Raw genomic sequence first — 10,860 nt, 5'->3', positions numbered from 1 at the left:
AATTTCTCACGATAAAGAGGAGAGGCCGGGTGGGGTGAAGGCCATAAGCCAATGCATGGCTTCCTCTTTTTTTTTTTTTTCTCTTATCTAAACTTTAGGTATGTAAGACTATCTAGTGTATTAGGGTCATAATTATTTTATTTTAACTATTAAAATAAATCAACCACTATCCACTACAACCCCTCCATTTTTGGTTCACACATAAAATGGACTTCCATTTTATTTTGTGAATTTGTCATTTGTCACACAATATGTCACATGTAGTATGTAACATGTTATTAATTAAATTAATGCATATTTATCAAATAAATATCATTATATACATTAATTAAATTATATATAGCAAATTGCCTAGTAATTATTGATCACATAAATAAAATGGGTCATATAATTATAATTCACAACATTTTGCAATTATAATCAATCAATCATTCTTAACTTAATTGTTTCACAAACAATAACGAATTTTAGTAATAAAGTCTTTTAATTACTAAAAATAAATCTTATTTAATCAAATTACAATAAGATATAAAAATTCTCACTCACAAATGAATTGTTCAAATTCAAGGAATTGATCAACTTGTATCGATATACAATTAATCAACTTATCTATTAAGGGAATTGTCCTATAGGTGTAACCTTAAGGGATCAACTGATCACCACCGTCAAACGAAAATAATGTCAAACTCTAGTTAGCCAATCATTATTGATTAATGTTGATCAGTTGACTATATAAATGAATCAACCCTTTCATATTCTTAATTTGAGATTTAAACATGTGATCGCACTATTGTTGAGGACACATACTCCAACAATCTCCCACTTGTCCGAGACAAGTGTGCGTCACCAATTCTCTTGTCCTATTACAATCTCCCACTCAATGCAAGATGTCTTGCAGGTCGTACTTGCATTTCATCATATTTTGATTGGTTTCCTCGATCAGGAGAGTAACTGTCTGACTGGAATTATCTACCGTAGATACCTTCCGAGCGTGTCCACACATTTTCAGTTCACTTCTCCTCGAGTGGCCCTGAGATTTTAAACAACCCTGACAAGGGGGTGGACAATTCCTATCGCACTATTCCCTTCGTTTAGATACAGATTATCATTACCCAAAATACACTCATTTGACTTCAGTTACGACAGTCGTAGAGTATAAATTAAAGCCAATCAGAAACTTGTGCCAACTTAGGCGAATAGTCTCTAGTCAAAAGAATTGACTCATAAGAATACTATAGTAGCTCTTGCCACGACCAGGCTTTATGAATTTCCAGAACTCTATAAGCGGTCACTGCCCGATAGAGTGTCTCATACAGTCTGTCTATGTTATCGACTAGTCATCTCTTATAACTCTATGACACTTGAACTTGCCATCAATCGCATCACACTCTAGTTACTTCGAGACGTCACCTCCTATAAGTAACCAGGGGCGCATACTATGTCAATCCAGTTCACTTTAATGAGGTTCAATATTGTCTCAACAACCCATTTGGATATAACAAAGTAATGGGTGAGTTTAAAGAAACTCAAAAGATAAATGCGATTATCATATATGAATAGTCAATACCCTATTACTACATCATATCTTATAATCTATAGTGTACATTTTACACTAGTTAAAATGCAATAAAAGCTTGGTAAGTGGATATACCATGTATCCATACATTCCAACTTTATGAATTTCCATTTCCTTTTATTCAATGTTATTTCTAATGACATGAATTTATCTAAGTAGATGTCCAGTCTTCTTACTAGACTTGGGATCTTATACTTTGAAGATGCTCCCACTGTTATCATATAACTTGTGATAAAGTCTTTGATAGAGGGATCTACTCTCATTTCCTATGTAGACAATCTTATCACAATGTACTTAGATTCTATTTGTAGAATTTGCAATGGTAGATACTAAAATAGTTTTCTAGTCACTTACTCCTAAGTCAATAAAATCAGCCTAGGATTTCGATAAATCCTTATAGGTTTGGAAACTAGAGTTTGTGTAACCCTTCAATACACAACTTAGTATATCATCCAAACATAAGAACGAATCCTCAATTCTCCTCGAGAATCTTAAAGGATGTTCTCTAAGGCTTTCAAAAGACCTTCATTCGAATTAACTTGTTATTGACTTATTATGCTCCAAGCATATGATTCATCACGGCATGTGCATATAATGGCATACATGATCGTTCTAATGGCGGAAACATTAACAATCGATTTCATGTGATCAACAACTTATTAGGTTCAGTGAATGACTATGACTCTATCATAGTAATTCCATTTTCATCAATATGAATAACCTACTCAACCTTGTTGATGTTAAGCAGATCAAGAATTTTATCAATATAGGATACTTTTTTAAATGCCAATCCAAAATTCCATATGTCATAATAGATTTGGAATTTTGGAATGCAATGTGTCATCTTTCATTGAGAATTGAAAATCAAAACACTCCCACATAGATAGTAGTGTTAGCGTGATATTCTCAATTAGTAATATGACATCAATATGGAAGACAATTTCTCCCACTGAATTTCTTGTCTTTACATGGCAATTTTGACTCCAACTCAAATCCATGTATACATATGGCTTTTCGACAACTCGAGTGAAAACTATCTTCTTTTCATATGATTGAAAAGATCATTTCAGTCTTAAGTGTTAATTAAAACCTTGTGCTTATGTCACACACACACACTCCTTTCTAAATACCTATTTAGAAATTGGTTTTAATATCTAACTTGATCATACACACTAAGATGTGTAGCAATGATAACATGGATCTTAGCATAGTTACACGTTAACTTAGCTTTTTTAGACATCTCTTATGTCTGTCTATGCAACTTTTAAACAATTTACCCTTTTGCACAGATTTTACTTTGGTTCATACGACTTATGTAAAATAGAATTGAATTTACTTGATACAACCACTTTATAATCTAATTATCTAAAGAAAAATTTCTTTTGGTCTTTTCAATAGTCTGAAGATTTACCTAAGAAAGCTTTCTTTTGATCTCCTCACATGACATGAGTTTTACTTTAGAACGCTTTATTTTGGTCTCCTCACTAGTTCCCAACTAGTTGTATGTTTGTTGCTATTTTTCTCCCACTCTATCTTTTGAAAAATACATCTATTTTTTTTCGAAAGATAGCCTTAGAAGTAACAAATAATTTCAGACTTATGTTTGTGAAGAAAGAAAATATCGTATATTATAACCTTAATTGATGACTCTTTTGTAAAGACATTATAATCTAGCTTCAAGGTATACTAGTCCTTATAGAGTAAAGGATTGGACTCATATCCATATCAAACATAATCTTAAGGTCTTAAGCCCTCCCATAGCTAGTATGGGGTCTTATAAGTGGTCTCAAGTCACAGTTATAAGTGGGGTAGCCAATTAGTTTATAAAATTTCCCTTTTAGAGTTCAAATAACTCTTTTTGACTTTATAATCATTCTTTCTTATATCAAATAAGATGTGATATTAAGTCACATAAGCATAAGTGAGAATTAAATTCATGGCTTATGAACTAATTACAATGATCCCATCGTTGTAATTCTTTTATGATTGATTTAAGTCAACTTAATTTTGTGGGTAAATATCCGTATACTACCCTTTAATTGAAGGACTATAACGTAAAAATCATATGTAATTTATAGTCATAAAACGAAAATAACATGGAAACGATAAATATTAGAAATCAACCTCGGGTCCTTTGATGCACGGCGTAAAGAACAGAAATCAAACCAGATTCCCTCCTAATTGTTGCACCCAAGACCTTGTCCGAGATATGCCCTTGTGCTAGATGGTGTTCTCCGATTGCCTTGCAATATTGGGAGAACTTGTTGTGAGTTTTTCTCGAGATGTGAGATCTCGGTTTCAGAGAAAAGCTTGATCTCCAAAACCCTAGTTTTTCTGTAAATGAAATTTCTAGGTCAAAAGGAGAGGGAGTCTCTCCTTTTGTTAACCTCGGCCAGCCGTGGGTTTGCATGGGGAAGTGGGCTTCCACTTCCTCTTAATTTTACCTCGTGGTCCGGCTCATAAATTGCTAAATGTATATGACGCGGTTTATTATAAATCGTCATCGGTTATCGGCTATTAAAACATCAACTAATAACACGGGTTAGTTGAAGTATTAATACATGTCCGACAAAGACAATATTGTATAATTAATTCAATATACATTAATTAAATATAAAACGCTTATATTTAATTTTGAATTAATCTTGGTTAATTTGCCTTAGCCCATGATATTTAATCCGTATTAAATATAATATCTCAACATCACATTTTGACTAATTACTAGTCAAATAACTCGGACTAACTGGTTAGTCAATTTTGGCATCTACATGACTGTATTTTCATACCGTCACATCTCTCGAACGTATCCTATAGGTGTGACTTTTAGGGACCAGTTGATCACCGCCATCTGTATGACAATAACGTCAAACTTATCTAGCAAGCCAACCGTTATTGATAAACGTGGATCAACTGATAATAATACCAAAAGTATGCCCTTTGATCCTTTTAGAGGTTTATAAGTCCTTGCACTAACTGTTAAGGACACCAACCCCAACAAGCTCCCACTTGTCCGTACAAGTGTATGTGCAATGACGTTATCCGCACTAACTGGAGGACACAAGCTCCAACAAACTCCCACTTGTCCGTACAAGTGTATGTGCGATAACCGATTCTCATATTCATTTACAATTTCTCCCACTCAATGTAAAACAATTTGCAGATCCGGATCCACAAAGGTCGTATTTTACAATCGATCTGTATCAAGAGTGGTTTCCCCGACTAGAGAGTAACTTAACTGATAAAACGAATCCGTATCCGAGCATGGCCATGCATTTCGATTCTGACTCCTCGAGTGGCCCCGAGAAATATCGAGTACCGATAAAGGCTGAATATTTCCTTCAACTCGACTCCTTCCGATCTAAGCACACCATGAAATGACCCGGAAGAAATCTACTTGGCCCCCCCATTACGGATGACCGTGAGAAAGAAACCAAAGTCACCCAAAATCTGCCGTAGTCTCAAGAGACAGTCGATAGTCAAAAGAATCGACTCTTAGGATCACCATGGAGGTCCTATCCACGACCGAGCATCGAATGTTATAAAACATTTAGGACTCCACGTCGATGTCACAATGGTGTCCTACGAAATATCCGTATAAATCGCCTCTGTGATTGGTCAGTCAACCGGTTGACTTATGGCTCGTTGAACCCACCATCAACCAACGTCACAGAATAATTGCCAGAGTTATCAGCTCATGTGGGCAATTAAGGACTAACAAGATATGATGTTTGTTCAGTTCACTTTGTGGTGTTCAAAATCGTCGTACAATTCCACATGAAAAACAAAATATATATATAAATATCAAAACGATGATGTCGTATAGAGTACAAACGAGAATGAATCTAATCCATAAAAAGTACTACAACTCAGGAACACGTTTGATTCCCATGGAATTAACGTGCCTTTCATGCTTATCTTGTCGTAATGCTTTAGTGAGAGGATCTGCTATGTTATCATCAGTAGCAATCTTTTCTATCACTACTTCCTTTTGCTCCACGTAATCCCGGATTAGATGAGCTTTCCGTTGTACATGTCTAGATTTGTTGCTAGACTTAGGCTCCTTAGCTTGGAAGATGGCACCACTATTGTCGCAATAGATGGTGATTGGGTCATTCGAACTAGGCACTACAGATAGTCCATGTAAGAATTGACGCATCCATATCGCTTCCTTTGTTGCTTCAGACGCGGCATAGTACTCGGACTCAGTCGTAGAATCTGCTGTAACATTTTGTTTGAACTCTTCCCGGTGATGCAGCGCCATTAAGAGTAAAAACGAATCCAACCGAGATTTCGAGTCATCTCGATCCGTTTGGAAGCTAGCATCTGCGTAACTGGTTGCGCATAGCTTTTGAGAGCCTCCATAAGTCAATGCCCAATCTTTAGTCCTCCGGAGGTACTTAAGAATGTTCTTGACATGCTAACCGAGTGTGATTCACCTGGATCTTTGTTGGAATCGACTTGTCATACTCAATGCATATGCCACGTCCGGACGTGTGCATATCATGGCATACATGATTGATCCTATAGCCGAAGCATAAGGAATCCGTGTCATGCGCTCTTTCTCTTCCGGTGTCTCTGGTGCCTGAGACTTACTCAAATGCACCCCTGGAGCCATAGGAAGAGACCCCTTCTTGGAGTTAGTCATGTTGAATCTCTCTAGGACTTTGTCTATGTAAGACTCTGATCGAGAGATAACATCCGTCGTGATCTATCTCGATAGATACGGATGCCAAGAATTCTTTGTGCCTCTCCCAGATCTTTCATCCGGAAATGGTTCTTCAACCATACTTTCACCGAAGTTAAGAGAGGTATGTCATTCCCAATCAGGAGTATGTCGTCAACATACAATATTAGAAAGACAATCTTGCTCCCACTCGACTTGATATATAGACATGGTTCCTCGACCGATCGAGTAAATCCATTTTCTTTTATCACTTGGTCGAAGCGATGATTCCAACTCCTTGATGCTTGCTTAAGTCCATAAATGGAACGCTTAAGCTTGCACACTTTCTTAGGATGTCTTTGGATCGATGAAACCTTCGGGTTGTACCATGTACAACTCTTCCTCCAAAAAGCCGTTTAAGAAGGCGGTTTTCACATCCATTTGCCAAATTTCATAGTCATGAAAAGCGGCAATCGCTAAGATAATCCGAATGGAACGCAGCATGACTACGGGTGCGAAAATTTCATCGTAGTGCAAACCTGGCACTTGGGTGAAACCTTTAGCAACTAGTCGTGCTTTGTAGATATCTTGTTGACCTTCCACAGAATGCTTTATCTTGTAAAGCCATTTGCATTGAAGGGGACGAACCTTAGCGGGTAAGTCAACAAGATCCCACACGTTGTTCTCATACATGGAGTCCATCTCGGATTGCATGGCCTCAAGCCATAGCTTTGAGTCGAACTTGTCATGGCACCTTTATAGGTTGCGGGTTCACTACTCGTTAAGAGTAGAACGTCATCTATGTCATGTTCCTCGACCATACCAATGTATCTGTCCGGAGGAATAGAGACTCTTCCCGACCTCCTAGGTTCCTCAGGAATGTTAACCGCAGCCGGGATTGAAGGAATAGGTTCCTCCAATAGTTGCTCGGTATTTGGTTCTGGAATCTCCGACAGGTCGAAGGTTCTATCACTCTTTGCATTCTCGAGAAATTCCTTCTCTAAGAATGTCGCACTAGCCGCAACAAAAACACGTTGTTCGGTTGGCGAATAGAAGTAATGACCAAGCGTTCCTTTAGGATAACCTATAAAGTAGGTCTTGACCGATCGCGGGCCGAGCTTATCCTCGTGTCTCCACTTGACATAAGCCTCGCAGCCCCAAACCCGTATAAAGGACAAGTTAGGGACCGTTCCTTTCCATAGTTCATATGGAGTCTTGTCAATGACTTTAGACGGACTTCGGTTAAGTATTAGAGCGGCTGACATAAGAGCATAACCCCATAATGAATCAGGTAAAATCGTGTGACTCATCATGGATCGAACCATATCAAGTAGCGTTCGATTTCTCCGTTCGGACACACCATTCAACTGAGGTGTTCCAGGTGGAGTTAACTGTAGGGCAATCCCACAGTCCTTTAGGTGTTGATCAAACTCGTGAGAAAGATACTCGCCACCACGATCCGAACGCAGTGTTTTTATCTTTCTACCCAATAGGTTCTGTACCCTATTTTGGTAATCCTTGAATTTCTCAAAGGATTCACTTTTGTGCTTCATTAAGTAGACATAGCCATATCTACTTAAATCGTCCGTGAAAGTGATGAAATACCTATAGCCTTCTCGTGCGGTGATTGACATAGGACCACATACATCCGTGTGTATGAGCCCTAATAGGTCAGCAGCGCGCATTCCAACACCTTTGAAGGAAATCCGAGTCATCTTACCGATGAGACATGATTCACACGTGCCAAATGATTGAAAATCAAAGGCCGAGATAGCTCCATGTTTGATGAGCTGTTTTACGCGTTTCTCATTAATGTGTCCCATACGGCAGTGCCATAGATACGTTTGATCTTTGTCACCAACCTTTAACTTTTTATTCATTACGTGTAATATTTCCGTGGTCTGATCTAAAACATAAATTTCGTTCATGGAGACTGCCTTGCCATAAATCATATTGTGTAATGAGAAAATGCAAGAATTATTCTCTATTACAAATGAAAATCCAAGTTTGTCAAGTGCAGAAACAGAAATAATGTTTTTAGAAAGACCAGGTACATAATAGCAGTCATATAATGACAACTCAAATCCGCTAGGAAGCTGGATCACATATGTCCCCTTGGAGATGGCAGCTACTCTTGCTCCATTCCCAACACGCAGGTCCACCTCACCCTTTACGAGGGGTTCGATGTTTCGGAGCCCCTGCACATGATTACACAGATGAGAACCACAACCAGTATCAAGTACCCAAGTTCCGTAACTTGCGTGGTTAATCTCAATCATATGAATAAAAGTAGAAGAAGAAGACATACCAACGGGTTTAACACGACCTGCCTTTAAGTCCTCATGATAAACAGGACATGTGCGTCTCCAATGCCCGATCATGTGGCGGTGATGGCATTCCATGTTATCTTTCTTGCTCTTTGTCTACTTTGATGAGTTACTCGACTCACCGGGACCACTCTTACCCGAGCCCGACTTCTTGAACTTCGCCTTACCTCTTTGCTAGGTTTGCACGAGCTTTGCCCTTACCCTTTCCTTTATTTGACACAACGAGAACATCTTGTTTCATGCTCCCACTGGACTTCATGTCCTTCTCGGTCTGTACGAGAAGGAGTGCGATTCATGGGGAGTCTTCTTCAAATCATTCATATAGTAATTCGCTCTAAATTGCGAATAACCATCGTGGAGTGAGTGAAGTATGCGGTCGATAACAATGTTCTCGCTGATGTTACAGTTAAAGGTCTCCAGTTTCTCGACATTCTCAATCATGTTGAGAATGTGTGGGCTAACCGGTTGGCCCTTCTGGAGTCTCGCATCAAAGAAGCGAGTGGTATGCTCATAGGTCACGATTCTCGGTGCTTTCGAGAATTCCTTGGTGAGCGTGGTGAAAATCTTGTTTGCACCATGGGCTATGAAGCGTTTCTGCAAATTGGGTTCCATTGCAAAAATGAGTACGTTTTTAATCGCACCCGCTTCCAAGGCGAAATCGTTATACTTGTCGATCTCGTTAGTTCCAGCCGTGGGGCCTGGGTTTGACGGCATGGGCTCAAGCAGAAATTTGAGCTTCCCGTCAGCAGCGGCAGCATTCCGTAATGCCGCCTCCCAGTCCGCGAAGTTGGATCCATCATTCTTCAGTCGAGTAGACTGATTCATCTGATTCATGAAGATCCTAAGCCAGGACTCACGGTCCAATGTGGCACTTGGCATTGGGTTATCAGTAGAACCAGCCATTTGTTGTTTAGCAGTTTAAAAACGTGATCTACACTGAAAAAGAAAGAAAAACAAAACGAAATAAGCAACTCATCGAGGTGATTTAAGTCTATTTTAAAATTCATTTTAAACATGTAGACTCTCGCACTTGCATAATTGATCTCCCTCAAGAATGATACAAGTGATCCCAAGACTCAATTTCCGTAAATTGATAAGCCAACTGTTTAGCTAATTCTTCCGTAAAAACTCTCGGTCGATAGATTTCTGTAAATCCTATCTATAGTCCACCATGATCACAGGATCGTACGAGTGACCATAGTGTTGAGATAAAATAGGTCAATCGGTTCCAACTTACCCGACGTAGAAGGGGTCATATTATGCCTACCGACGAAGAAGGGACTCATTGGAGTTTGACCTATAAAGACCGTTCTCAATTTTGGTTTATACGAGGAAGATCCCATCAACTAAGTTTTAATTCATTTTAAGTGAACGAATAACTAGCGTCTGTCGTGAATGAATTAATTTAGATGACGGCTTTAAAACGTGTGACATGAGAATGTCAATGAAAACTAACTCGTGACCTCTATATGTGTCAGTTTTCATGCAATAAATTAGGTGGTTTGGTTTTTAGGCGGAAAATGATGCACAATATCGTTGCGAAAAATAAATAAAAGAATGCAATACGTAAATAAAATTCCTAGTGTGGCCTATCCTAGTAAAAGAATATAATACAACTTTGGAATCCACCGTTGGACCCGAAAAGCTTGTCTTGATGTTCCATCTTGATCCAAGTAGCGGGAGTGAGCATCTGGTCTCCATCTTTGGTCTTCTCAAAAAATTACAATTTAAAATTACAAAATATAAACCTATTTACATTCTAATTGAAAACTGTAATTACAAGTGAAAAATCCAAAACGGAGATACAAGATCTCAAAATACAACCAAGACCGTGTTCCATCATTACGGTAACACGTTCTACTAAGGCCACACTAAGTTACAACCGTTTGTAAAATTAAATACGTAATAAAAAGGCATTCACGGCATTCATAAATTAACGATAAAAAAAAATGCATCAACTAAAAACAAATTCATTCGTGACATAATTCCGTAATTATGTTAAATTTATCCAAACCACCTTTTAATGATTAAAATTCATGTGATAAAACCGCTTCTATCATTTAATTTTAATCCATTACAATCCGTTACTTTAAATACGCTTTAAAATAACTTAATGGTACGTGTGTGAACCGTTTCACAATCATAGCGAGTGTACTATATCCGTATAAAGTACATATTGAAGCCAAAAGAAAATTTAAATCAAAAGAAACAAATTTTCAAAGATGTCAAAACGGAAATCCCTCGATCCAGGGACACAAGTGCTCGATCGAGGAACTAAAGGGCTCGATCGACTG

Source organism: Silene latifolia, chromosome 2 (genome assembly GCF_048544455.1).
Source record: "Silene latifolia isolate original U9 population chromosome 2, ASM4854445v1, whole genome shotgun sequence".
In the NCBI taxonomy this organism is placed as follows: domain Eukaryota; kingdom Viridiplantae; phylum Streptophyta; class Magnoliopsida; order Caryophyllales; family Caryophyllaceae; genus Silene; species Silene latifolia.
This window is presented reverse-complemented; position numbering follows the sequence as displayed.